A 25,504-nucleotide genomic window follows, 5' to 3' on the forward strand; every position below is an offset into this window, starting at 1 on the left:
CCACTCACCTCCGCTGGCTCTGTGCCCCAAGGCCCTGGCCTCTATGGCCGGCATCCATGGGCTTCCCTATCCTCTGGCCTCCAGGTGGGTTCAGTCACAGCAGAAGCTGGGAGGGGCAGCTGGAGGTTGGAGAAACATGAGGCTAGTGTCCAGCTCCCTCCCTGGCCGAGCCAGCCGTGGACGTGCTCCTTTCCGGGAAGCCAGCACTCCTTTCCGGTGGTCCTGCTCTGACCACGGCAGCTCGAGCTGAGCACAGAGTGACGGCTACAGCTCCCTCCACATCTGGCCTGGGATGGGAACAGCTCCTGGATGCTTCTTCTTCCTGTGCTGGCATCCCTTAGTCCCTCCCACCTTTTTTTTTTTTATATAATAAACCTGCTTTGTTCAATCCTCCTCAACCACCCACTGAAGCAAGCCCTCCTTTCCTTGCCGGGACCCAGAGAGCTGCTGGGAAAGAAAGGGTGGGCCCCCCGCAGTGTGGTCAGCACCTGGGCAGATCCCGCCCACCTTCTATGATGAAAGCCCTGGATGGATTCCTATCCCCACCCTGAGCTCCTCCCCTAACTCCCCAAAACATTGGGAAGATGAGCCTTCTGTCCTGGAAGGGCCAGTCTCCTGGGCAGAGCGCTATGCATAGGAAGGAAAGCCGTGTTACTCAATGGTTCTACTGAACCACTAAGCAGCAGGGGCTCTGGGGGCACGTGGAGATAGAGAACCCTTAGGAAGGCGATGCTGGATCCTATGGATCTCAATAGAGGCCCTTACGGGTAGGCCCTGTAGGAGGGACTGGGAGACGCAGGTCCCAGGAACACGTGTGCTGGGCACACGTGAGTACATGCAGGGTCAAAGCTGGCAGGCAGGCGGGTTGAGCCTCTCCGTGCTCCCACGGGGTCTGCATCAGATTTTGCACTTAGCAGGCGAACTTGCTTCCCAGGGCCACTGTAACAACCAACCACGAATGGGAGGCTCAACACAACTGAAACGCGCGTCCTCACAGTCCTGGAGGCCCGAACTCCAAATCCAAGGCGCCAGCAGGGCCACGCTTCCTCCACGGAGCCTCGGGGAGCAGACGGTCTTGAGACGAGACTTGCTCCCGCAACCCTTTCCCAGCTGCAGCTGCCTCTCCGCCATCTCTGCCTCCGTGGCCACGCGGCATCTTCTCCCTGGCATGGGCTGAACCACCGCATCTCGGGCAGGTCTGACGGCGTTTCTATCAGCACAGCCCACAATGATGGTCTTCTCCCTCGCTTCCTGATTTTGTTTGACATCCAACCTCCTCTCAGATGCTGTAAACTATAAGCTGTACCATTGTTTTATGCACTAACAGGGAAGAAAAAAATGCTGGCAACTAAACCGTGAGGTCCCTTCAAGAGTAAAATGGAACCTAAGAGGAAGACGGAACCTAACAGAGATGTCGGGAGGAGAAGCAGCATGCATCTTAGAATTGATAAGCACGATACATGACGACAGGTGTTTTGGTTTTTTGTTTGTTTGTTTGTTTGTTTGTTTTTGAGACAGTCTCGCTCCCTCTCCAGGCTGGAGTGCAGTGGCGTGATTTCAGCTCACTGCAACCTCCACTTTCCGAGTTCAAGCGATTCTCCTGCCTCAGCCTTCCAAGTAGCTGGGAGTACAGGCACGTGCCACCACACCCGGCTAATTTTTGTATTTTTATTAGAGATGGGGTTTCACCATGTGACAACAGGCTTTTTAATTAGACACGCCCACCCCCATCGTGAGGTCATCGTTTTCTGCCGGGAGCCTCCTGGGCCCTGCAAGGTTCCGTGTTGTTCCGGCTGTGTTGGACACTGCTGCCAACGGCTTTTGGTTGCTCACAGGACTGGGTGGTGCTAATCCTAAGGACTGTAGGGAGCGGGGGGCGGCATCTGCAGGGGAGAGCACTGGGAGCACGTGGCCCTGCAGGTGTGACCAGGACCCAAAGAGCTCCTGGCATATAGCAACTGCTCAAACCATGTCTGCTCAGGAATAAGCAAGTGAATAACTGTCCAAATTCTTCATCTGAGAAATAAGGCACAGATATGGTTTAGCTGGGTCCCCACCCAAATCTCACCTTGAATTATAATAACCCCCACATATCGAGGGTGGGGCCAGGTGGAGATAATTGAATCAAGGGGTTGGTTCCCCTCACACCGTTCTCATGGTAGGGAATCGGTCTTATGGGATGTAATGGTTTTATAGAGGGGAGTTCCCCTGCACACGCTCTCTTGCTGCCACCATGTAAGATGTGACTTTGCTCCTCCTTTGCCTTCTGCCATGATTGCGAGGCCTCCCCAGACATGTCAATTAAACCTCTTTCCTTTATAAATTACCCAGTCTTGGGTATGTCTTTATTAACATTGTGAGAACAGACTAATACAGGCACCTCGGCCAGAGGGGAAAAGGGCCTCTCCATAGTCACACAGCAAGGATAGCAGATCAAGACCCAGCCTGGTCTCCTGATGCCTCATCCCATGACATCTCCACCACCCCCTGCCCTGGCCTCTCATCTTTCTACCCAGGCTGAGATCACAGCTTCCACCAACAGGAACTGGGGCAGGAGCCGCAGTAGACACTGGAGCTGGCTCCATTGTGACCTCATTCATAACTTTCCTATGAAAGAAATCCAAACTTTACATCCAGAAGAGTTTCAACCCAAAGTGCTGGGTTTGCACTTAGCAGTGGAAGCCTGAATTGGATCCATTCTGTTTTCTGCCGGAAGAGGCTGATGTAAAATTATGTCTACTTTAGTTTTGATACAAAGGTGGGGTTAGAGAATGGGGAGGGAACTGTTGTTTTTCTTCTCACCCCTTTCCGAGTGGGCCCCTTTTTACAATGCGTATCGGTTTTGTGGTCTGTACAGTGCCAATGATAACAGAACCCACTCGGTTGCATTGTGCAGAGTGGAGCTAACATACACTGAGAATTTAGGGTTGTGCCTGGCACAGAGCAAGGCCCATATATGTGCTTGCAATGATAAATAGTAAGGAAGAATGAACCAAAGTGTTCACACGAGGAAGCTCTGACGAGAGAAAAATCCAAGCTAATGAAGACATGCAGTTAAACGAGAAGTTCAGGTCCTGAAACTGTCTCTGTTATGTACATCAGGCAGGTTCTTAGCTGCAAGCAACAGAAACTGACTCCAGCAGATTTAAGCCAATATGAGACTAATTGAAAATCTCATATTGGGAGTAATTCACAGAACTGCTGGAGAACCCAGCTCAGACGTGAGTCAGAAACGAGGGAGAGGCCGAGCAGCGGCAGGACCAGGAGCCCAGCCAGGGGCCTGGGGGGCAGCAATACTGCAGCTCCAGGGCCAGCACAGGTCAGGACTGGACACGGGCCCAGTGCCACTGACCCACTGGGATGAAGCCACCTCTGAAGCCAAGGATGCTGGCCTTTTGCCTTGTGCCACCAGCTTCCACTTTAGAGCTGGCTGTGTGTGCTGTTGGCTGAGTCTGGGTCCTGCACCTGCACCCAGCAACCAGGGCAGCTGGGAGGTCTGTATATCCCCAAGATTCACCTTGCCAGGCCGGCAGGGGGGTCAGGGGCTGGGAGCTAAACATCCAGTGTCTGCCTCATTGTATGGTCTCAAGTAGGTCGCTTTTGTTTGGTTGGTTTCTTAAGGCAGAAGAAAACGCACTGAAGACACTCTAGACATTGTGCAATTTCATTTGGGGTTTGTTTTCTTTATTATTTTCCTTCCAAGCCCATGACAGTGCATTTGGAATGTGTTGTTTTTATGACGATGCACAAAACAGCGATGCATAGGTTGAAGTAAGGGATGAACTCTGCCCCATTGCTTCACGGACGATGCGTGCCGACAGCACACTCTCAGTCTCCTCCAAACGTCTCCACGTGACGGCACCAGGAGTGAAGGGCAGGGCAGGGAAACAAAAGCAGAGGTCATTTTGCAGTAGGGGTGGCAGCAAATGCAAATGACCCGTGATCTGCAGGTGGGACCACTGGCACCCAAATGTGTCACATCTATAGAAATTAAACATAAGCCGAGCACAGTGACTCATACCTATAATCCCAGCACTTCGAGAGGCCGAGGTGGGTGGATCTTCTGAGGTCAGGAGTTCGAGACCAGCCTGGCCAACATTTCGTAGAAACCCCATTTCTACGAAAAATACAAAAATTAGCTGGGCGTAGTGATGGGTGCCTGTCTTTTCAGCTACTCAGGAGGCTGAGGCAGGAGAATCGTTTGAATCCAGGAGGCAGAGGTTGCAGTGAGCCAAGATTGTGACATTGCACTCCAGCCTGGATGACAAGAGCACAACTCCGCCTCAACAATAAAAATAAAAAATAAAGAAATTAAACATAATGTCGAGTGTCACCAGGTACAGTCCCACATAAACAGCCACTATTTTCCACTCATCATTCAGGTAAGAAAAACTTTTCTCTTGTCATTGCAAAACATCCGTTCTGACAAACCCAGAAGAAACTTCTTGAATTGTAGCAACTTAATGTATTTCTCAACCACAAAAAAAGAGTTCCACCTGCACGATTTGGTGTAAATGTAAATAATGCCAGAAAAACACAGGGTGACAAGGAATAGAGGAAGCCACAATTTCTTATCAGTTTCTTCCACTGATAAACCTGACTTTTGATCTCATTGATTATCAACCCCAATACACACATGGAGAATAATGTATCAGTAGAGTTTTTATAGCAACAGAATTGGCCTTCAATGATCATCATAGAAGAGAGCAATTAGAGAAATAATTTTAAGGTAATTTCATGATATTTATTTTTTCAGCAAAGTATGTAAGTGTCCTTATCCCTCAATGGATTATGAATGTACTTACAGTGTAAGAAATCAAAAGGACAAAATAAAACAAATGTCACACTGGGTCAAAACCATCATTCTGTCTTTGATGGGAGTCCCAGGGGATATTTCTTAGAAGAATATGATGTCATTAAGGAGGCTAAGGCTGCACTCCAGATATTCAGTTTTCTATAAGATATGGATTTATTTAAACCTTTCTTGAATGAACTTATTTTTCTTACTTTACGTAACAAGGTCAAAAAGGTAAACATCTCAGTGTAAAGAGGTGTAAAACCTTTTTCAAGATTGAATACATTCCTGTCTTAAAGAAAAAATGAATTAACAATCGATCCCACTCTCAAAGGAAATGATAAAGTTATACTTCATTCAAATGGAAAAGTTGGCCAGGTGTCGCGGCTCCCACGTGTAACCCCAGCACTTTTGGGAGGCCAAGGCGAGCCCCCATTTTGGGTGTGGGCAGGACTGAGCGTCCCTTCCACATCATGGAGTCCGGGAAAAGCCAGTAGTGACTTTACAGTTCACAGTGGGGACTCTGCCAAATGCTGCCTTCCCAAGTGGTAAAGGCCAGGTTCAGCCGGGATTGATCTTGTGGGTACCAGGACCCCTGGATACTGGGGGATGAGAGGGAACCTCACCTCTGTAGTTTTCAAAACTCCCACAACCCCAGTCTAACGGTGAGAGAAATGTCAGACACTCCCAGTTGCAGGACATTCTATGACACACCTGCCCTGTCCTCCTGAAAACTGCCAAGGTCCTGAAAAACAAGGGAAGCCCAAGCACCTGCCCCAGAGCAGAAGTGACCAGGGAGACACAGGACTTCTCCTGGACGGAATCCTGGAACAGAAAAATCCGGGCAACCCAAACACAGCCTAGAGTGCAGATGACCGCACGCACCAATATTGGCTTCATAGTTTTAACAAATGTGCTATGTCGCAGTGGGTCATGCCTCTCATCACGGCACTTTAGGAAGATCACGTGAGCCTAGGAGCTCAAGACTAGCCTGGGCAATATAGTGAGACCTCATCTCTATAAAAAATCTTTTAAAAATTAGCTGAGCATGGTGGCATGCACCTGTAGTCTCAGCTACTCAGGAGGCTGAGGTAGGAGGATCACCTGAGTCTTGGAGGTCGAGGCTGCAGTGAGCCATGATTGTGCTACTGCACTCCAGCCTCGGTGATAGAGCTAGATCCTATCTAAAAAAAAAAAAAAAAAAAAAAAAAAAAGATAACATCAGGGGAAACTGAAGACATATCTTTTCAACTTTTCTGTAAATCTAAAGTTATCTCAAAATGAAAAGATTTCTTAAACACTATGAGAGGAAGAAAAATAGATTACTACAAAGGAACAAAATTAGACTGAATTCCTGTCCATAGGAACAAAAAGATGACAAAATAATGTATTCAGAGATGTGAGGGGAAATAGCTACAAGCCCCTAATGTTGCACGCAGCTGAATTCGCATGCACGTGATGGCAAGTCTAGAAAGATTTTCAGACGTCTGAAAACCCTGAGGGTTTATCACCTATGGCTGCTCTCTGAAATAACAAAGGATGCATTTGACCAAAATAAGCAACAACCCAAAGTGAGGGGTGAGGCACAGTATGTTGACAAATGTGATTAAAGATTGGCTGTGAAAAATAACACGAGCCAGTTAATAATGCTTGTTAAAAATGATATAAACTTGCACCTGGTCAACAACAGAGGAGGGGGTTGCTCCCTGCTGCGAGGGAGTGGGCTGAGGTCCTTGGAGTATCTTGGAGGAGGCCTGGATGGTGCACGTTCTGGTCACCCCGCCCCTCTGACCAGAGCAGCTCTTTCCTAGCTCGGCTCTACCTGTGACACGTGCTGATTCGGGACCACAGAATCCTCAGATACAGGAGCAAGCTGCTGTTTCAAGCTGCCATTGGCTTCTGGTTCAGCTGGTATCACTGTTAAAGCAGAATTCCTACTGTAAAAAGTCTGACATTTGTGGGGAATGGACAGGGGTGGAGCAAGGAGGACCGTGCATGGTTCCTTGGTTACTCAACGCTGAAGCTCAGCTTGCCCTCTGCAATGGGGAGACGGAGGCTCCGGGGGCCGATCCGCTCTGCCTGAGGATGTGGAAGGCTGCCCCCACCCTGACTGTGTGTCATAGTTTGTTTTATGCTGTTCTAACAGAATATCTAGGACTGGGTAATTTATAAAAAACAGAGATTTGTTTCTTACAGCTCTGAGGGCTGGGAAGTCCAAGGCTGAGGGTCTCATGACTTTTGGGGGCCTTCTTGCTGCATCATCCCATGAGCAGAAGGCAGAAGGCAGAAGGCAAGAGGGCATAAGAGACAGATGGAGAGAGGGAGCTGAACTGGCTTTTATAACGAACTCACTCCCACGTAGCATACACACTCCCCCAGGGCTGAATCCACTCTCTTGATGAGGACATTAATCCATTCTCAAGGGTAACGTCTTATGACCTAATCACCTCTTAAATGTTCCACCTCTCAACAACGTTGCCCTGGGGCTTAGGTTTCCAACATATGAGCTTTGGGAGACACATTCAAACCACAGTCCAGTGTCATATTGATTGGGGGAAAGAGGCCAGGTGAGCTTCAAGGGTCCAGGGCCGGGGGAGAATGCCCAAAGTCTTGCCTTTTTTTTTTTTTTTGCTCCTCAGCTTATGTTTTCTTTTTCGCAATGTAATTCCTTTCAATTTCCCATAAACTCCTCAGCTTATGTTTTCTTTTTCACAATGTAATTCCTTTCAATTTCCCATAAACTCCTCAGCTTATATTTTCTTTTTCACAATGTAATTCCTTTCAATTTCCCATAAACTCTCAGTAAAAATGTCTTATCTGTGAAAACCTGGGTGTGCTGTGTTTTCAGGAGTTAAGACAGGGGTGGGCTTGGTGAGGTGTGGGGTGAGAGGCCTTTTGAGGGTGACAAGCCCAGCCGGCAGCAGGGAGGGGTCCTGGAACAGGTGCATCTTCCCTGAGAATGGGCAGAAATATTTGCAGAAGGAACCCTGGCCAAAGGCTGCACCTCCCTTATTCATGAAAGAGGGTCTGGATGAGGTCATAAGGCAAGTTGAGAAAATGATCAGCCAGGCACGGTGGCTCACACCTGTAATCCCAGCACTTTAGGAGGCTGAGGTGGAAGGATCACTTGAGCCCAGGAGTTTGAGACCAGCCTGGGCAATATAGTGAGAAACCCGCCTCTACAAAAAATAAACAAATAAAATGGTGGCAGGAGGGCTGGGAAATGTGGGTATGTGGATCATTTACGAAACAGGTGTCAGTTAGCATTTCATTAGAAAAAAAGGTTTCCTAGGTTTACTTTTTAAACATGTAAACTCCTGCTAAGATTATTTCTTAAAGCACATGAATGGATTCAGCCCTGGAGAGAATCCCAAGCTGGCTAGAAGGAGGAAAAAAATATTTTTGAGAGCTAAAAGTGCCAGAAAGATTGAGAAACTTTTTTTTTGCTTTCCCTCCCAAACAACACTTCAGGTGGAACAGTGAGTTTTTCCACTTGGTCTTTCCCTTCTTTCTTCTAAATGAAAACGAGCTTTTAAATTGATGACACTCGACATAGAATCAAGACAACAGAAGTTGATCCTATGCCAGCAAATATGTTCTGGAACACTCAAAGCTTTGGAAAATAAATCAGTATTTTGCTTTTCTCAGTTGAGGTTAGGAAGACAGAACACTTTGTTAAAATGTCAATAACACCTGTGTTGCAAGGCAGTCACTGACACCAAACACCACTGTGTTGTTGACATCAAACCCCACGCCTGGAGTCCTATGTGCCTCCATCTGTGCCAACCAATGCTTCCCTGCCTGCAACCACCACCATGTCAAAGACCTCTCCACTGAGAAAGCATTCAAATTTGGGGCGTCGATCTATGAACACATCATCAGCCCTCAAATCCTGGGCCTGAAGGACTATGGAAAGGGAAAGAGGAATCCTGTCTGTCTCCCATTCCTGTGGTCCAGTTGGCCCCACCTAACACTGGTTTGGAGCAAAGCAACTCCAAGCTCCAGGGAGTAGTGAGCATCATTGAAGGAGGAATTTTGAGCACCTTTTTGTGCCAGGTATGGTGGGCAACCCAAAGATGACTAGGACATAAATTCAGCCTTCAAAGGATTTATAGTTCAGCAGGGAGGTTCACAAATATTACTAATACCAGTTAATGAGCTCGTAAGAATCAAAAGAAGTGTAGTAGCAGGCCAGGCTCAGTGGCGCACGCCTGTAATCAAAGCATTTTGGGAGGCGGAGGCGGGCAGACTGCTTGAGCCCAGAAGTTTGAAACCAGCCTGGGCACCATGGCAAAACCCCGTCACTACAAAGGATACAAAAATTAGCCAGGTGTGGTGATGCACGCCTGTAGTCCCAGCTACTGGGGAGGCTGAGGTGGGAGGATGACCTGAGCCTGGGAGGTTGAGGTTGCAGTGAGTCGAAATTGCGCCACTGCACTATGACCCCGGGCAACAGAGTAAGACCCTGTCTTGAAAAAAAAAAAAAAAAAAAAAAGTGTGGTAGCAACCATGAGTGGGAAAAACTGTCTCCTTCCAAGGAGACCAGGGTAGGGCAGTTGAGCTGCACCATGGATAATGTGGCAGTTCTCTCGAGCCTCATTTCTAGAAACACAATTTTAAATTAATAAATGCTAATTAAATCAAATTTTTGCTTAGTAACATATCACAGTACATAGGAAACTGGGCACACATCTATCCTAATATTTAATGCCTTATGATCACTAAGCGTTTCCTGAAGCGATTCCTTTAAGTGAGCTCCCTGAGAGCAGAAACTGAGCATCGGATGCAGCGTCTAGCCCAATAATGTGCAGACGGAGTGTTTGATTATCTTCTGTCATAAGCACGTCACATGATGCAGATGCTCCATGGTTCAAGGGCTCTCCTGATTTCCCAGTTCACAAGGAAATACATTACAGATAAGGATTTTTAAAATCGTCTCCCAAACTGGCTTACCAACGTCTGAAGGAAAGAGATCCAGGGAAAAGGGAGAGGAGGCGGAGAGGAGACAGCATGTTGTATGTTTCTGGATGAATGTTTTTCCGTAGAAGTCTATGCTGACTAAAATCGTGCTCACGTTCTCATGGGAGACAAAGAAAACACACAAGGCAGGTTGCGTCATTTGTGACATGGGTTTCCTTAAAGCCCACTTCTCAAAGTGGGGTCCACAGGCCCACAGCTTCAGCCTCACCTTGGAGCTTGCTGGAAATGCAGAAGCCTGGGCCCCACTCCTGACCTGCTCACCTGCAGAATCTGGGTACCGAGGCCCCAGGGGCTGTGAAGGCACGATTCGGTTTGCGCATCAGCTTCCACTTGCAGATGCCACCGTATCTTAACACATGTTAAAAGAAGCGGAGGGGATTGCAGACAGCCACCTGCCTCCAAGTGTACTGCCCCACAGCCATCCAAAATGGCAACACTGCAGGCTACTTGCAGCGGCCGGTGAAGCCCAAATCTCTAGGAAGAGGGCCTCCTTGGCCCCATCCCAAAAGGTTGACTTTCTTTAACTTGCTGCTGTTGGACCTCTCTCAGTTCGGGAAAGGAATACTGCAGGATAAATCAATAATGCTGAGCCAAACAAATGCTCCTGACGCAGTCACCACAGGTCATGACCAGAGAGGACAGGAACAGGGAAGCCTTCGAAACCCAGCAGGGAGGACAGTCCGCACCTTCCAGCCTCGCCTTGAAGGACCTGGTGCCTGCAAAGCCATCACAGCTGATCGAGTAAATCTGCTCTGCTGTGTTTGAAGACCTTTAATTGCTGTAACCACAATTTTACCTTGAGAGAAGGCAGAATGGGGGATGGGGAACTGCAGAAAGCTAGCAGGAGGGGAGGGCCGAGCAGGTTCCGGGGTCTCCAGGCCGTCTGCAGGCACTGCCTCCCCGGGCCGCAGGACCGTTCTGTGAGCTGGGGATGACTCCTTTCTCCCTTTACTCAATCACGGGAGCACTGAGGCACTGGAGATGAAACCACTTCCCAAAGGTGCTCGTGAAGGGGGGGCCAGTGCTTTGTACCTGGATCTGCTTTCTATGGTTACAACAATTCCACGAAGAGGGTGGGGACCGGGTAAGCTAGTGAGGGAATCTAGCTGCCACAGATGTTAAGTTCCGCACAAAAGGACTTAGTATGTTTCCTACGCAAGCACAAGATTATGAAAATATTTCCAGCCTTATTCAGATTTCCTCAATATGCTTTCAAGGGAAATGGTTTTACTTAGATAATTCTTCAAAGACTTTATGCAATAAAACTGTATACCTCATACCTTTTTGTAAAAATGGTTAAAATATCCAAAGCCCAGAATGAGTATCCAATTCCTGGAGGTGGAAATGGTCCTAAACATTATCTGATGACTTTTTAAACTGTCTACTGACTTTTAAGGAAACTGTAGTTCAAAGAAGTGTATGACTTATTCCAGGTCACGAGTTGAGTGGCCAAGTCACAACCGGAACTCAGAACCTCTGACTCACGGGCCACATTCTGCCACACACACTGCAACTGGAATTAAAGTCAGGATTTCTGATCACAGCAGGGGAAAAGGGGTTTTCTCCTGGTTTGTAGACAGTTCTGCAGAGCGTGCATAGCTGGGTGTCGACTAGGACCCCTGTACTAACACCCCAGCCCTGTGCACCCGGCAGCCCTCCGAGGAAGTTGGCCCAGGGTCTGCCTGCTTCTCCCTCATCGCTGTTGAGCCTTGCTTCATGACTCTGAAACTCTGTTACTGGGCTTACATACATTGTTGGTTGTTATGTCTGTTATGTCTTCCTGGTAAACACACCGTTTCATGATTATGAACATCCCTTATTGTCTCCGGTAACGCTCCGTCTTCAGGGATCTTATCTGATATTCACAAAGCCCCTCCAGCCTTCTTCCCACTGCTGTTTGCGTGGTTTGCCTTTTGCATCTTTTCTTTCAGCTTCTCTGCGTAGCACTGCGTCTTGCATTTTTATCCACTCTGAGTATCTCTGCCTTCTCTTTGGAAAGTGGAATCCAGTGCATATAATGTAATCTTCCTTACGGCTCAGGTTCTTCCATTCGGAGATTTGCTTTCTGTTTGTCCCTCAGTTTCATTGTTGTTGTTGCTGTTTTCTTCCTTTTTTGCCTTCTTTTGAGTTGACTGATTCTTTTACAATCCCATTTTTATTTACCTATTGGCTTTCTATTTATCGGCTTTTCAAGCTATGTAATTTTTCTTTTAACACGTCAAAACATATATGACATAAAACTTCCCAAATGGTGAAAACCGCGGATAAACTGTATAATTCAGTAGCACCGCATGCATTCACAATGTTGTGCAACCATCACCGTTTATTTCCAACACTTTTGTACCACCCCATCATAATCTATATCTTCTTTTGCACTTTTGTTTCAGTGCTTGCTTTAGTGATGGCAATATACATCCTTAGCTTGCCCCAGCCTATTTAGTTAACACTGCTTCACTTCAGATAAAGCCAAGAACTTTGCACCTAAAAAAGGTCCATCTACCACTGTCCCCCTTCCTAGTGGCCTATGTGTTACCTCCACATACATATAAGCCGCATGAAGTGTTATCGTTGTTATGTAAACAGCCATAGGGGTTCTAGATGAATTAAGCAGAGGCACGGGTATATAAGTCCGCACAGAGCCCTCCCCTGGGTTTGTGTTGCTGCCTCTCAGTGGGGCTTTCAGGCTCTACCCTTTGAGTCTTCCTAGCACTTTGCAGCTGAAGCCCCGGAAGCCTCCGCCCAGGCTGCGGCTCTCACAGCACCCACGGCGAGCCCCACCCATGGCTCTCAGTCAAGAATGGTTGCAAAGGGCGGTCAGCTTCCCCATCACGCAGCATTTGGGAAGCTTGTCTCTGAACGTGATGTGGTTGATCCCAAGCTGGTTCTGAAGTTCATGTCCAGTAAGAGAAACATTTGAAACAGAGTATTATTTATAAAGCCAGGGAATGGTCTTACATTCTTGCAGTCAATACATTTTATTCTGAAGCCAGGGTGCACTAGCAAGGTACTATGGACCTCACTCTGATTCTAGAAGTTATTTCAGAAAATAAAAATCAGCAACTTGCCTGCACACAGAAAGATGAAATGACCAGAGACAGCAGATTCATAAGCAAGCCCTTAGGAAAGCCAGCCGCAGTGTCACAGATGGGCGAGGGCACACTTCTCACTAAAGTCCTTCATTCAACATCATTTAGTGATAATGTAGTTATAACATGGATGAGAAAAAAAAATTGATCCCCAGAGGGGCCACTGTCTGTGTGGAGCCTGCATGTCCTCCCCATGTGCTGTGGGTTTCCTCCAGGTACCCCGGGTTCCTCCTACATCCCAAAGCTGTGCACGTGAGGCTCACTGGGGCGTCCCCGTCTGAGTGAGTGTGAGTGTGAGTGTGCCCTGCCATGGGACGCCGTCCTCTCCAGGACGGTTGCCTGCCTTGGTCCTGAGCTGCCTGGATGGGCTCAGCCCCCTGCCACCCTGAACTGGAATAAGCAGGTTGGAAAATGAAATGATACAAATTTTGTCAAATAAAAATTCGTAAAGCATACGGTATTCACACAGAGATGCAGGACAATACCAGATGCAGTAGGAAAGGCCCAGCGGGCTGAGAATTGGCTCGTTTGTTTTGAAACCGCATGGTAGGGGGAGGCACTTCAGAGCTTTGGCTTGGCCAACATTATTTTTGATTTAACGCAGCCCCTCCACGACCTGGTCACTCATGGATTCACCAGAAATTGGGTAATGATCTTACTTTTTTTTTTTTTACTTTAAATGTATATTCTCCAATTTAAAACTTAATTAAAAAGTAAACTTTAATGTCGAAAATGCAAACTTGGGGAGGGCAGAAAGATCACACACAAGGCTGTCACTTCACACTTGGAGGGTTGCACAGCGGCTGGGCAGAGGCGCTCCTCGCATCCCAGACAATGCAGGGGCCGGGCAGAGGTGCTCCTCACTTCCCAGACAGGGTGATCTTACCTTCTTAAATGCACGTAGAGCTCACATGTATTTCAGTGTTTCATATTAGAAGTGTGCTTCTTTGGTGATGTTTTTGTGGCCAGAACTATACCATAGGAATATAACTCTTGTTTATATCAATTAGCCTCCGGAGAAATTGATGTTTGATATGCGTCATTTCACCTAAAGTCACAGTTTCCAAGAACCTATGGACAACGCCAAGTGAGGTCTTGCTGTGTAGATGCGTGCACTGTGGAGTGAGCGTGGAGCTCCCAGCAGGGGACACTGGGTGCCCAGCAGGGCTGGCTGTGAGTCTGCATGACCTGAAACAAGAATTTGTATCTTTCCCAGAGACATGAGCTTTCTCCACTCTTATCTCCAGGGACGTGTGCAGGTCTGGGGAGAAGCCTGCGTTCACCTCAGGGTCTCCCCCACAGCGGGTGGCAGCCCTCCCCACCCCCAGCCCCATCTCTGGTGACGCCTGCTGAATTAATCACAGCAGCCACTTCCCTTTTCCTTGACAAAGGTTCTCACCACTGACTCAGTCTGATGGGGCTGTCTGACAAAGAATTTCCTCCACTTCTTACTCTGCTGCTCTACTTTTCTCCACCCCACCCCATGTTGCAGGCTTTTATTTTATTATTTTATTTTATTTTCCGGTCTGGAGAAGCCTGTGGCTCCATACCACCCATCCTAAGACACCGCATTCTCTCAGTAATCCTCTCTTTCTTGCACCTTCAAAACCTCTTTCTGCTGGTTTCTAAATTTCTGACTTTCGTTAACTTAAAGGAATTAGATGAAGGCTTCTTTCTTGAAGAGGCTTTTTGAAATCTCCCTCCCCTGTGTAAGAGGCCAGTTAAATATTTTAACTCAGCCTATTTGGGAAGGAAAAAAAATGTGTTCCTCTTTTTTTTCGAAAGTGCCTACTACAACATCATATTTACCAAAAACATGTAGTAATTGTTCAGCATTGTTGAGGATAACAAGCCTCTTTTGACAGCAGTTGGCTCCTCATTACATAAAAAAGACAAAGAGTGGTAAATTCAGCATCTTCAAGGAATATTTATCAAGTTCCATCAAAGCAAAGCTCTCAAAGGTTAATGTATGCACGAATCACCAGACTACTGACATTCGGTGATGTGGGCCCCAGGTTCTGCCTTCTCAGTGACCCCACAGGGTGTGGACCTTCTCTGGCCAGAGGGTCACACCCACAGGGAGAGAACCATTAGGAGTTGGGGTGTGTGGGTGCCATGTGACTTCTCTGCAGGAACAGATGACCTCTACTTCTAAGCGAGAGGAGACAGCCTCCAGTGTAACCTGTTTTACCTGGAGCCAGGTGTCAGCCTCTAATGCGACTCACTCAGCAGCAGCGCAATGATAAAAGGTCCACACCCTGGACCTCCATACCAGGACCACATTTGGAGCAGCCCACAGGTAGGCTTCTGGCGTCTGGCACACTAAACCATGCCCCTGTCCACTTTGGAGAACACAGAATTTTCCAAGTGTTTCTTATGCTTGGATCCTTAATTGTAGACTCGGTGTGGAATGGGATGACATTTCATCACCTTATTTGTCATAGCCATCGCTGTGATCTCAACACACAATACTAGTGATAATAAAGTGTGTCAACACAAAATTAGTTCAGCTTGCTTTTGTTACTCGCAGTTTTAAAGTAAGACAGTGCTATTAATAAACAGAATAGGTCACTTCATTGAGGCTAGATTTAGCTTGCTTTCACTGTGTATTAAATTTTGCTAAATAACAGTTGAATCTGGCTAATGAAGTTCTTCTTTCTTTTTTGCACTAAGTAAAATCTTTGAAATTGTTAACTTAGTAGTTATAATTAAGTATTGGAGTAATTTCCTCCTCAGATACGAGAGTGTTGGGTGTAAACATGTCTACACATTAGGGGTTAAGAAAAGAGACCAGGCTCACCCTTCCCCACGCACTGGGGCATTGCTGTTCTCTGGCCAGGGGGTCACACCCAAAGGGAGAGAACCATTAGGAGTTGGGGTGTGTGGGTGCCATGTGACTTCTCTGCAGGAACAGATGACCTCTACTTCTAAGCAAGAGGAGACAGCCTCCAGTGTAACCTGTTTTACCTGGAGCCAGGTGTCAGCCTCCAATGCGACCCATTCAGCAGCAGAGCAATGATAAAACTTCACATAATAAACCTTAACCAAACTTACTGCTGTTAACCTACCTGCCATTATTTGCTTCTGGATCGCAATGGCCTGGGGTGAGGAGGGGTTGTCATTTTGTTCTGATTTGCCGAATTCTCTCAGCTCTGTCGTACACACAGTTCCTTAGTTATATACATATAGAATGTTCTAGTAAGAGTAACACACTAAGGAAAAAAACTGCTATTGAATACTTAAAAGTACAGTTTAAGGGTTTCTTGTTAAAGCACAGCTTAAGATGTTTTAGGCGAGCTCTGATTAAAAAGGGAAACAGGAAATCATTATGAATGAAAAGCAGAACAAGAGCCATTTGTCCCACAAGCAATGGACGAGGGGACTGGTGATGCCGAGCTGATGACTGATGGCACCCCGTGCCCACCGGAGGAAGTAGAAGAGCCTGTCCAGAGGCAGCACCCCCAGGGCATCTGATGCCAGTGGCAGAAGCCAGGCTGGAGGATCACACATGAGAAAGAATTTCACCACACTTGGTTGACTGTGCAACCAGGTTATTTTATCAGAAGACAGTGCTGGAATTGATCCTAAGGAAAATGAATAAAAGATGTGTACACACTTAGCACACATATTTGTTGCAGCTTTGTTTACGATACTGAAAAGTATGAAATGGTCTATTAATGCCCAACAATATTAGATAGGTAACAAATCTGTCACACACACACACGCACACACACCCCCTTATGTAGCCAGTAAAAATGTTGTTGAGAAGGTTTTTTTTTTTTTTTTTTTTTTGAGACAGAGTCTTGCTCTGTCACCCGGGCTGGAGTGCAGTGGCACAATCTCAGCTCACTGCAAGCTCCACCTCCCAGGTTCAGGCGATTCTCATGCCTCAGCATCCCGAGTAGCTGGGATTACAGGCACCCACCACCACGCCTGGCTAATTTTTTTACTTTTAGTAGAGACGGGGTTTCACCATGTTGACCAGGCGGGTCTTGAACTCCTGACCTCAAGTGATCCACCCGCCTTGGCCTCCCAAAGTGCTGGGATTACAGGTGTGAGCCACAGTGCCCAGTTGAGAAGATATTTCTTGTCACAGAATAATATTTTCCCTGAATTCTTGGGGAAGGGATAGGCTAAGGAACAGGATACAAAATAATCTGTATAGTATATGGTTCTACATATCAAAACTGGTACATAAATTTACATGTATAATTATGTCACAAAAGAACCTGGTAGTATATATGCCAAAATGCTAACTATGACCAGCCCTGAGTTTGGGGAGTATAGGTGAGTTCTATTTTCTTGTTTTTACTTCTCTGTGTTTTCTGGCTTTTCTGCATGAATTACTTATGTAACTAAAAACAAACAAGCTTTTTAAGACAACCTTCCAGGGCATTTCCCACTTCTAACATATCTCAATTCTTTATTCACACTTATGCAATGAAATTCCCATAGTATTTTTCACACTCTTAATAAACACATTCTCTAAATTAGGTGCACTCAACCCCAATCATATGCAGTCTCTAGAGTGTGGCTGAAACTCCTTGCTGTGGGCAAACCGTATGTCTTGCCTTGTAAATTAGAGACTGTGGTTTTCAAACAGTTGCTGGGGTTAGTGGTGCCTGGCTGTCACCCTGGTGTCTCCTAATCCAACTCTCAGTAATCCTACTGTACCTATTGGTGCAAGTGCAGGAAAAACAAAACAAAAAACCCCATCCCATCAAAACCAAATCACGTTTTTATTGTCTTGGGCTTTTCTTTTCTTTTTTCCTTTTTTTTTTTTTTTTTTTTTTGAGAGAGAGTGTCACTCTGTCGCCCAGGCTGGAGTGCAGTGGCATGATCTTGGCTCACTACAACCTCCGTCTCCTGGGTTCAAGCGATTCTCCTGCCTCAGCCTCCCAAGTAGCTGGGATTACAGATGTGCACCATCATGCCCAGCTAATGTTTGTATTTTTAGTAGAGATGGGGTTTCACCATGTTGGCCAGGCTGGTCTCAAACGTCTGACCTCAAGTGATCCACCTGCCTCGGCCTCCCAAAGTGCTGGGATTACAGGCATGAGCCACCTCGCCTGGATGGGCTTTTCTAATATTATTAAATGGCCCAGTGTCTCCGTGTCCAAGCTCCCAGGGAGCCCTGCCCTGGTGTAAGGCAACGGCCCCCCAGCGATCTTGGGTTAAGTGTGAGGAAGCCTCCATGTCCGCAGCAGCCTCCACGTCCTTAGCCCCAGAGATGGCTTTCAGAGGCTTCCGTGTCATCCCTGGGAACCTGGACTGAGGACAGCCAGGCTTGCAGAGGGGTCAGTTCTTCCTGAAAGCAGCTTGCTGAGAGTGGGACAAGAAGTAGTGATAAGTCCTCCAGGTCCCAGCGGAACCAGAAGTCCCCTGGACCCTCTAAAGAAAGATGCATTAATGAAAAGACTACTTGGAGAGGTGTGGCCAGGGTGAAGGAACAAACAAGGGCTGGTGAGGCAACCAAACATGAGAGACAGAGGAAGCCATTCCCCTCCCCAGGGCTGCAGACCAAGTGGGAAGCTGGGAGGGTCCACCATGGAGCAGCTATTGTCCAGGGATGGGGGCACAGCCGCTGCTGCAGACAGAGGGCTGGGCAAGGAGGGAGCAGGACGGGCATCCAACCTCCCTCTCTCACCCTCTCAACCTGCTGTCACCACCTGCAGAGGCAGTGGGCCAGCAGGCAGCCTGGGGAGCCAGGCAGGGCCCAGAAGGGCAGAGAATGGATCAGGAGACTGAGAGCAAAGGGAGAGAGACCAGCACAGGGGACGAGACCTCTGGGGGACTCACCCTGGGAGAACTCAATCAAGGGACACATCGTTGGATCACCAGGTGACCCAGAAGAGATGAAGGAGATGAGAGCGGAGAGAATTCTTGCAATGAAGCTCAGCTCTAGCAAACACTAACCTCCGGAGTGCAGACAGCATGACAGCACACAGATGGAGGCCTGAGAGGGCAGGGAAGAGAGGCCAGAGAATATGCAGAGAAGAAGCTCAAGAAGGACAAAGAAGCCTAATGAAGGACCTGCTGCCTTGTGGATGCCGCTGGAGCTTCCAGCAGCCGAGAGCACAGAGCATTGCACCCAAAGACGATGCCCCTGCCCTCACCCCTCTGCTATTGTGTCTCCTCTTCATCACTTTCGCACTCCAACCCCAGGGACTTATGGAACATAGGTCCCGGCAGGACCTAATGTCAAGGAAGAACCAGGCCGATGTCATTTCTGCCTCCTTCCGTACTTTTTTTACTGTGGTAAGTCATATATAACGTAAAACTTACCCTTTAACCATGTTCAAGTGCACAGTTCTGTGGCATTACGCACACTCGCATCGTTGTGCCATCGCCACCATCCATCTCCAGACCCTTTTCATCTTCTGAAAGGAAACTCTGTCCCCACCAAACACTCATGCCCCATCCCTCCCCCAGACTCCGGCACCCTGCACTCTCCTGTCCGCCTCTGTGATCTGACGACTCTGGGGACCTCATATGAGTGGAGAAGGAGTCTTTGTCCTTTTGCGACTGGCTGATTTCATTCACCATAACGTCCTCCAGTTTCCTCCATCTCCTTCCTGTTTACGACTGAGTGATATTCTGTGGTACGGAAAGGCCCCATCTTGCTCACTCGCCCATTCACCCATCAGTGGACTTTGGGTTATCTCCACCCTTGGCTCTTGTGAATGTTGCTGTGAGGGGCACGGGGGTACCCGTATCTCCTCAAGGCCCTGCACTCAGTTTCTGTGTGCAAACACCCAGAAGTAGACTTGCTGGCTCACATGGTAGTTCTTTTCTTTCTTTTATTTCTTTTCAGAAACCCCCTGTGATGGCTGATACTGAGTGTCAACTGGATTGGATTGAGGGATACAAAGTATTGATCCTGGGTGTGTCTCTGAGGGTGTTGCCAAAGGAGATGAACATTTGAGTCAGTGTGCTGGGAAAGGCAGATCCACCCTCAATCCGGATGGGCTCCATCTAATCAGCTGCCACGGCGGCTAGAATATAAAGCAGGCAGAAAAATGTGAAAGCAGAGACTGGCTTAGCCGCCCAGACTACACCTTTCTCCCGTGCTAGATGCTTCCTGCTCTTGAACATCGGACTCCAAGTTCTTCTGTTTTGGAACTGGGACTGGCTTTCCTTGCTCCTCAGCCTACAGACGGCCTATTGTGGGACCCTGTGATTGTGTGAGTTAATACTTAATAAACTCCCGTTCATATATATGTATCTATTCCATTAGTTCTGTCCCTCTGGAGAACCCTGACTAATACACTGCCGTGCTGTTTTCTGGAGCAGCTGCATCATTTCACATTCTCACCAACAGCACACAAGGGTTCCAATCTCTCTACGCCCTCATCAGTGCGTGTTCTTTTCTGGTTTTTGTTTTTACAATACCCATCCTAAAGGGTGTGAAGTGACGACTCACTGTGGTTTTGATTCGCATTTCCCTGCTGACTGGTGAAGCTAAGTGCCTTTCCATGTGCTTATGGGCCACCTGCTCTGTCTTCTTTGCTCTTTCCATGTTTTATCCATGTTATTGTTGAAATCTGCTGTGGCCCAGACCCCCAAACACCCGGCTGCCTTCCTACTAATGCCCGTTCCATGTCACTGTAGGTCTATGGTACAACCATTCCTCTTCCCCATCCTCTGGCTGTCCCCCTGCCCTGCCTACCCCTCCCCAGGGCCCATGGTGGAGCTTGATGGAAGCCTCGTCCTCCAGACCCCAGCTGGAGCCTCTGCACCGCCTGTGCTGCTCTAAGGAATCACAGGCACCTTCCCACCGTCTCCATCCCAGGCTGTCTTTATCCCTCTTCATCCCATCCCGTAGGGTCCTGTCCCCTGTCCCTCCACCACACACAAGCCTGGCTGCAAAACAGGATGTGGCTTTTCCACATTTCCTCTTTCTTGCTAATCTTGAACAGGGGCACGAATAAGATTTTTCTGCCAATAACTACAGAGAAACTAACAAAGGATTTTAAAAACAACAGGCAAGGGGAAGTCACGAACACCGCACAGTCCTGCAAGCTTCTTAGAGTCCTTGTCGTCAGCCCAGGGCCCTTGGCTCACTTCTGAGGAGGTGAGTGGAAGCCACGGTCTTCCCGCCTTTAGTTCTGAGAACAGGGTCCACTGACCCCACCCGTCTCCTGGGAGCTGCCGGGTGGAAGATGACCACCTGTTTCTTCCTCGCAAGCCCTGGGCCTGAAGAGCTATGCAGTGGGGACGGTGAGTTCTGCTCTCTCAGAGATGCTCCAGGTCGTGCGACTCAGCACAATGGTCATAGCCTCCCACCAGTGGGCACCTTTGTCTTGGGGTCTGTGGTAAGAGAAGCCACATGCGACCACCATATTCCACCTCTGAGCTCTCCAGCAAGGCCTCTTCCCATCCCACCAATGCAGGCCTCTGCCACACCGTGTCCTCCCTGCCCAGGGTCAGCAGTGGCCCTGGTCTCGGGCCATCCTGATCTCCAGTCTGTGGCTGGTCATCTTCCAGCACAAACACCAAGCGTGCGCCGCTCCTGAGTTCCAAAGACTTCCCATTGTCCCCAGCAGCACACCCCAGGGGCGCACAAAATGTTTCCAGGAAAATATTCAGCTTTGCTACTACTCAGCAGATGGGGGGACCGTGGCACCCCCGGCCTCAGCCAGACCGTCCGCTGCACACCTGCATGGCACTGACTGAACATGACGTGTCTGATCAACACGGGGCCATGCCTCCGAGAACGCGACTGCAGCTCTCCCTGCGCCTCTGTCCCATCTTCAGCTACAGAACCGGAGCTCCATACGCGGGCCTGGGGGTCATCTGAACGTAAACATCACTTTGGAGTCACCATACTCTCATAATCTACACTGTTTTAATAAAATCTTAGTAATTCTCTGTAAGGAGATGACGAGTGACCATGGAAATATTTCATCTCGTGCAGGGTCTCATTGTTTATCTCATGGCAAAATATACTTTTTTAATGGTTGGATGTAAACATGAACTCAAACACGTTTTATTTATTAAGATACAACCTGAACCACAAAAACAAGGAGATCAAAGATGAAGTGGCTTAGATAGAAGTTTCAGTCTCTCCCCAGACTGTCTGCAGGTGAGTGGATGGCGCTCCATGAGGTTGCTGGGGACCCCTGTCTGCTGGGTCTCTTGCTCTGTTGTCCTGTTACGACACGCGGTGCATGGCATGGCACATGGTCGGCATGGTAGATGCTGGGTTGCTGCCACACCCACACTCCCTGCTGGAGGAAAAAACAGAGATCAAGAGGGAGTCCAGGGAAGCGCCTTCATCTTCAGAGAGTGACTGGGAGTTGCAAACAACCCACCTGCCCACTGCCCACTGGCCCAAATTTAGGCTCATGGCCACGCCGACCGCTGAGAAGTTCAGTCTAGCTGGTGCCCAGTCTTTAGCTGGTTTGGCTAAAATTCAAGAGGCTCTGTAATTAAATATCTATTTATAATATATCGTGTAGTGCATATAAGATATGAGGACAGCTATATATATATGTAGTAAATACATTGATACATGTATTGGGGGGAACAAGGTAAACATCAGCCAACTGAAACAGATGATCAAAAAAGATTTAGCCACACCAGCTCCCGGGACAAAGGCTAAGCTGCTTAGCCTGTCCCCAGGCTTCAGCCCAGCTAACTTCTCCACTCCGTCTCCCACGTGCTCAGAATCCCCCAAGGGCCTCACGCCTCTGCACAAGTTGTTCCTCTGTTGGAATGGCTTTGCTCCTTCTCTGCGTGACAAATTCATCTTTCGAGACTGAGCTCAAATGTCACATCTCCTGAGAAGCATTTTCTAATTGTCCCTCTTCTGTGTTTCCATAGCACCGCCTGTCTATGAATTTCTATGATAAAAATCACCAAAATGCATCGAAATGATGTTTTCATGTCTGTGGTAGGCAGAATATCAGTCCACTCCCAAAAGTCCACAGTCTAATCCCTGGAATTCGTGAATGTGTGATGTTACATGGCGAGGGGACTTTGCAAACTCGATTAAAGATCCTGGGATGAGGAGATTCTGCTGGTGTCTAAGCCCATGCGGGGAGCTCTAACAAAGTACCAGAGACTGGGCTTATAAACAGCAGATATTCATTTCTCACAGTGCCAGAGGCTGGAAGTCCAAGCTCAGGGCACTGGGAGACAGTGTCTGGCGAGGGCCACTTCCTAGTTCAGAGATGGCGCCTTCTCCTGCATCCTTACATGGTGAAGGGGCCAGGGAGCTCTCTGGGGCTCTCTCTTCAGGGCCCCGACCCCATTCACAATGGCTCTACCCTCATGACCTCAGCACCTCCCAAAGGCCCCACCTCCTGGCACCATTGCCTTGGGGTGCGGCTTTCAACGTATGAATTTGGGAGGACATAGACACTCAGCTCATATTACCTGGGTTATTCAGGCAAGTCCCACCTAACTCCAGGCCCTTCGAAGTGAGCAGGAGGCCAGAGTGATACCACGACAGGACCAATGAGCAGGGAAGGCAGGCAGCCTCTCGGTGCTGGGAAGGGCGAGGGAACAGACCCCCTGGAGCCTCCAGAAGGAACCCAGCCTGCCAGCACCTTGATCTTACTGCAGCGAAACCCAGTTCAGGCACCCAACCCCCAGAGCTCTGAGATGACACATGCGCGCTGTGCAGGGCCACCGTGTTTGTGGTCGTTTGTCACAGCAGTGCCGGGAGCCTCCTCCTAGGTCCTTCTCCCCCATTAGTTTGTGAGCAGCTCCAGGACCATGCAGCAAGAGCCCTTGTGTATCTCTAGCACAGTGCCTGGGGCACAGCAGGAACTCCAGGGGTGAGAGCAATGGGGGTGCGGGGAGCCCAGCTATGGACTCAGGGAGGCTGGATCTGAACCCCTGCTCTGCCCCTCAGCATTGTCACAGCTTTGAGCACATTGCTTGCTTCAGGACCCCATTTCTTCACGTTCTTCACCAGATAGAGAGAACACTCATCTTTCAGGTGCCATGAAATTGAGTAACACAGATTATATGGTGTGTCTATATTTTGGGTGGTAGCCACCGACCGTGGGGCCAAGGCCTGACATGGCCACACAGGTGGCAAGCCCCTGGCCCCTCAGCCCCTCGCTCCTTCCTGCTCCATGCTCCACATCCCTCCCAGTCCCGGAGGACAGAAGGCTGAAAGCAAGGTGTTTCCGGGCCCTGCTCTCTGTGAGAGCCCTAGGGGACAATCCTTCCTTACTCCTTCTGGCCTCTGGTGGCTTCCAGCAAACCATGGCGCATGTCCGCCTCAGTCCTCACACGGCTTCTCCTGCATGTCTGTCTCTGGTTCTCACCTCCTCTTCTTAGGAGGAAACAGTCGTGTTGGATTTGGGCCCACCCTACTCCAGTGGGACTTCATCTTAACTCATTACATCTCCAAAGACTCGATTTCCAAATAAGGTCACATTCTGAGGTTCCCAGAAGGACATGAATTTGGGGGCACACCATTCCACCCAGTGCACCCCCTCTGCCGCTGCTATCTGCTGCCTTCACTCCCCAGGGACTCAGACACCTGACACACAGTCTGTCTCCATATCCCAAACCTGTCATTGGGCTGAGGACTTCGTCCCACTCAAGCATGACTCATCCAAGGCCTCGCCTCTGGGTTCCCTGACCTCCTTGGCCCTGGTGACTCACTCCACACCACTCCAGCCACCCAATCCCAGGCTCATCGTGGGGACTGCCAGCCTCTGCAGTGGCTCTCCCCTGACGCCATGTGCCCACACAGCCTCCTCCTGCCCAGGCTCTCGCCTTCAGATCACCCATCCAGTAATGAATCTGAGGGAACTTGGGTTGCACTAATCAATGAATATTGCTACCCTCGTGGGGCCAACACCCAGTGTTCACATAGGGCAAGCCTCTACACACTGGCCCTTCCCTCTGTGGGGCCCTCTTCCTCCCGGCATACTCCTTTCACCTCCATTTCACCTGACCCAGGTTCCACGACGCCACCAGCCGCCTGCCGCTAACCTGCCCTCCACGGCTCCATTGCCCCTCCTTGGCACCACCAGGAAAAAACCAATTCTAGAGGCCCCTCGAATGCTCTGCCATTGCTACCCAGCCTGGAGTGCCATAGAGAAGAACTCCCACGCCACCCTGCAGATTGGGCCCTGTGAAGTCGCCATCACAAACCTCCACCAGGCACTCCACACCAAAGGGTTTACACTCCCAGTTTCCAATCGCTCCTGTCTCCCTCTTAACTCAGGAGCTCTCCTCCTTCTTCAGAAATGACAGAAACTTCCTGAGGGGAAGGCGACCCCACTACACCCCCCATCTCTCCCACCTACTTCCTCAGTAGAGGGTGTGCCTGCCCAGGAATCCCCACTAGGATTGGTCCTAGACACCAATCTCCTCCTCTAATCTACTCCTCAGGGACCTCACTCTCCACTGCCTGCTCTCACTCCCTCTTCTTCAGTCTTTCTTTATTTTATTATTATTATTTTTGAGACAGAGTCTCACTCTTGTCACCCACGCTGGAGGGCAATGGAGCGATCTTGGCTCACTGCAACCTCCACCTCCTGGGTTCAAGCGATTCTCCTGCCTCAGCCTCCCGAGTAGCTGGGATTACAGGCATGTGCCACCACGCCTGGCTAATTTTTGTATTTTTAGTACAGACGGGGTTTCACCATGTTGGTCAGGCTGGTCTCGAACTCCT

General features: G+C 48.8%; 1 long non-coding RNA gene across 1 annotated transcript; it reads left to right on the top strand.

The window, feature by feature from the left end:
• Nucleotides 1-608: 608 nt before the first annotated feature.
• LOC134730751 (uncharacterized) lies at nt 609-1,595 on the top strand. Its single transcript, XR_010112699.1, has 3 exons — nt 609-767; nt 935-1,196; nt 1,328-1,595. It is a non-coding gene; the product is annotated as an uncharacterized LOC134730751 (long non-coding RNA).
• Nucleotides 1,596-25,504: the final 23,909 nt, after the last annotated feature.

The sequence above is a fragment of the Pan paniscus genome, chromosome 6 (genome assembly GCF_029289425.2).
Source record: "Pan paniscus chromosome 6, NHGRI_mPanPan1-v2.0_pri, whole genome shotgun sequence".
Classification (NCBI taxonomy): Eukaryota; Metazoa; Chordata; class Mammalia; order Primates; family Hominidae; genus Pan; species Pan paniscus.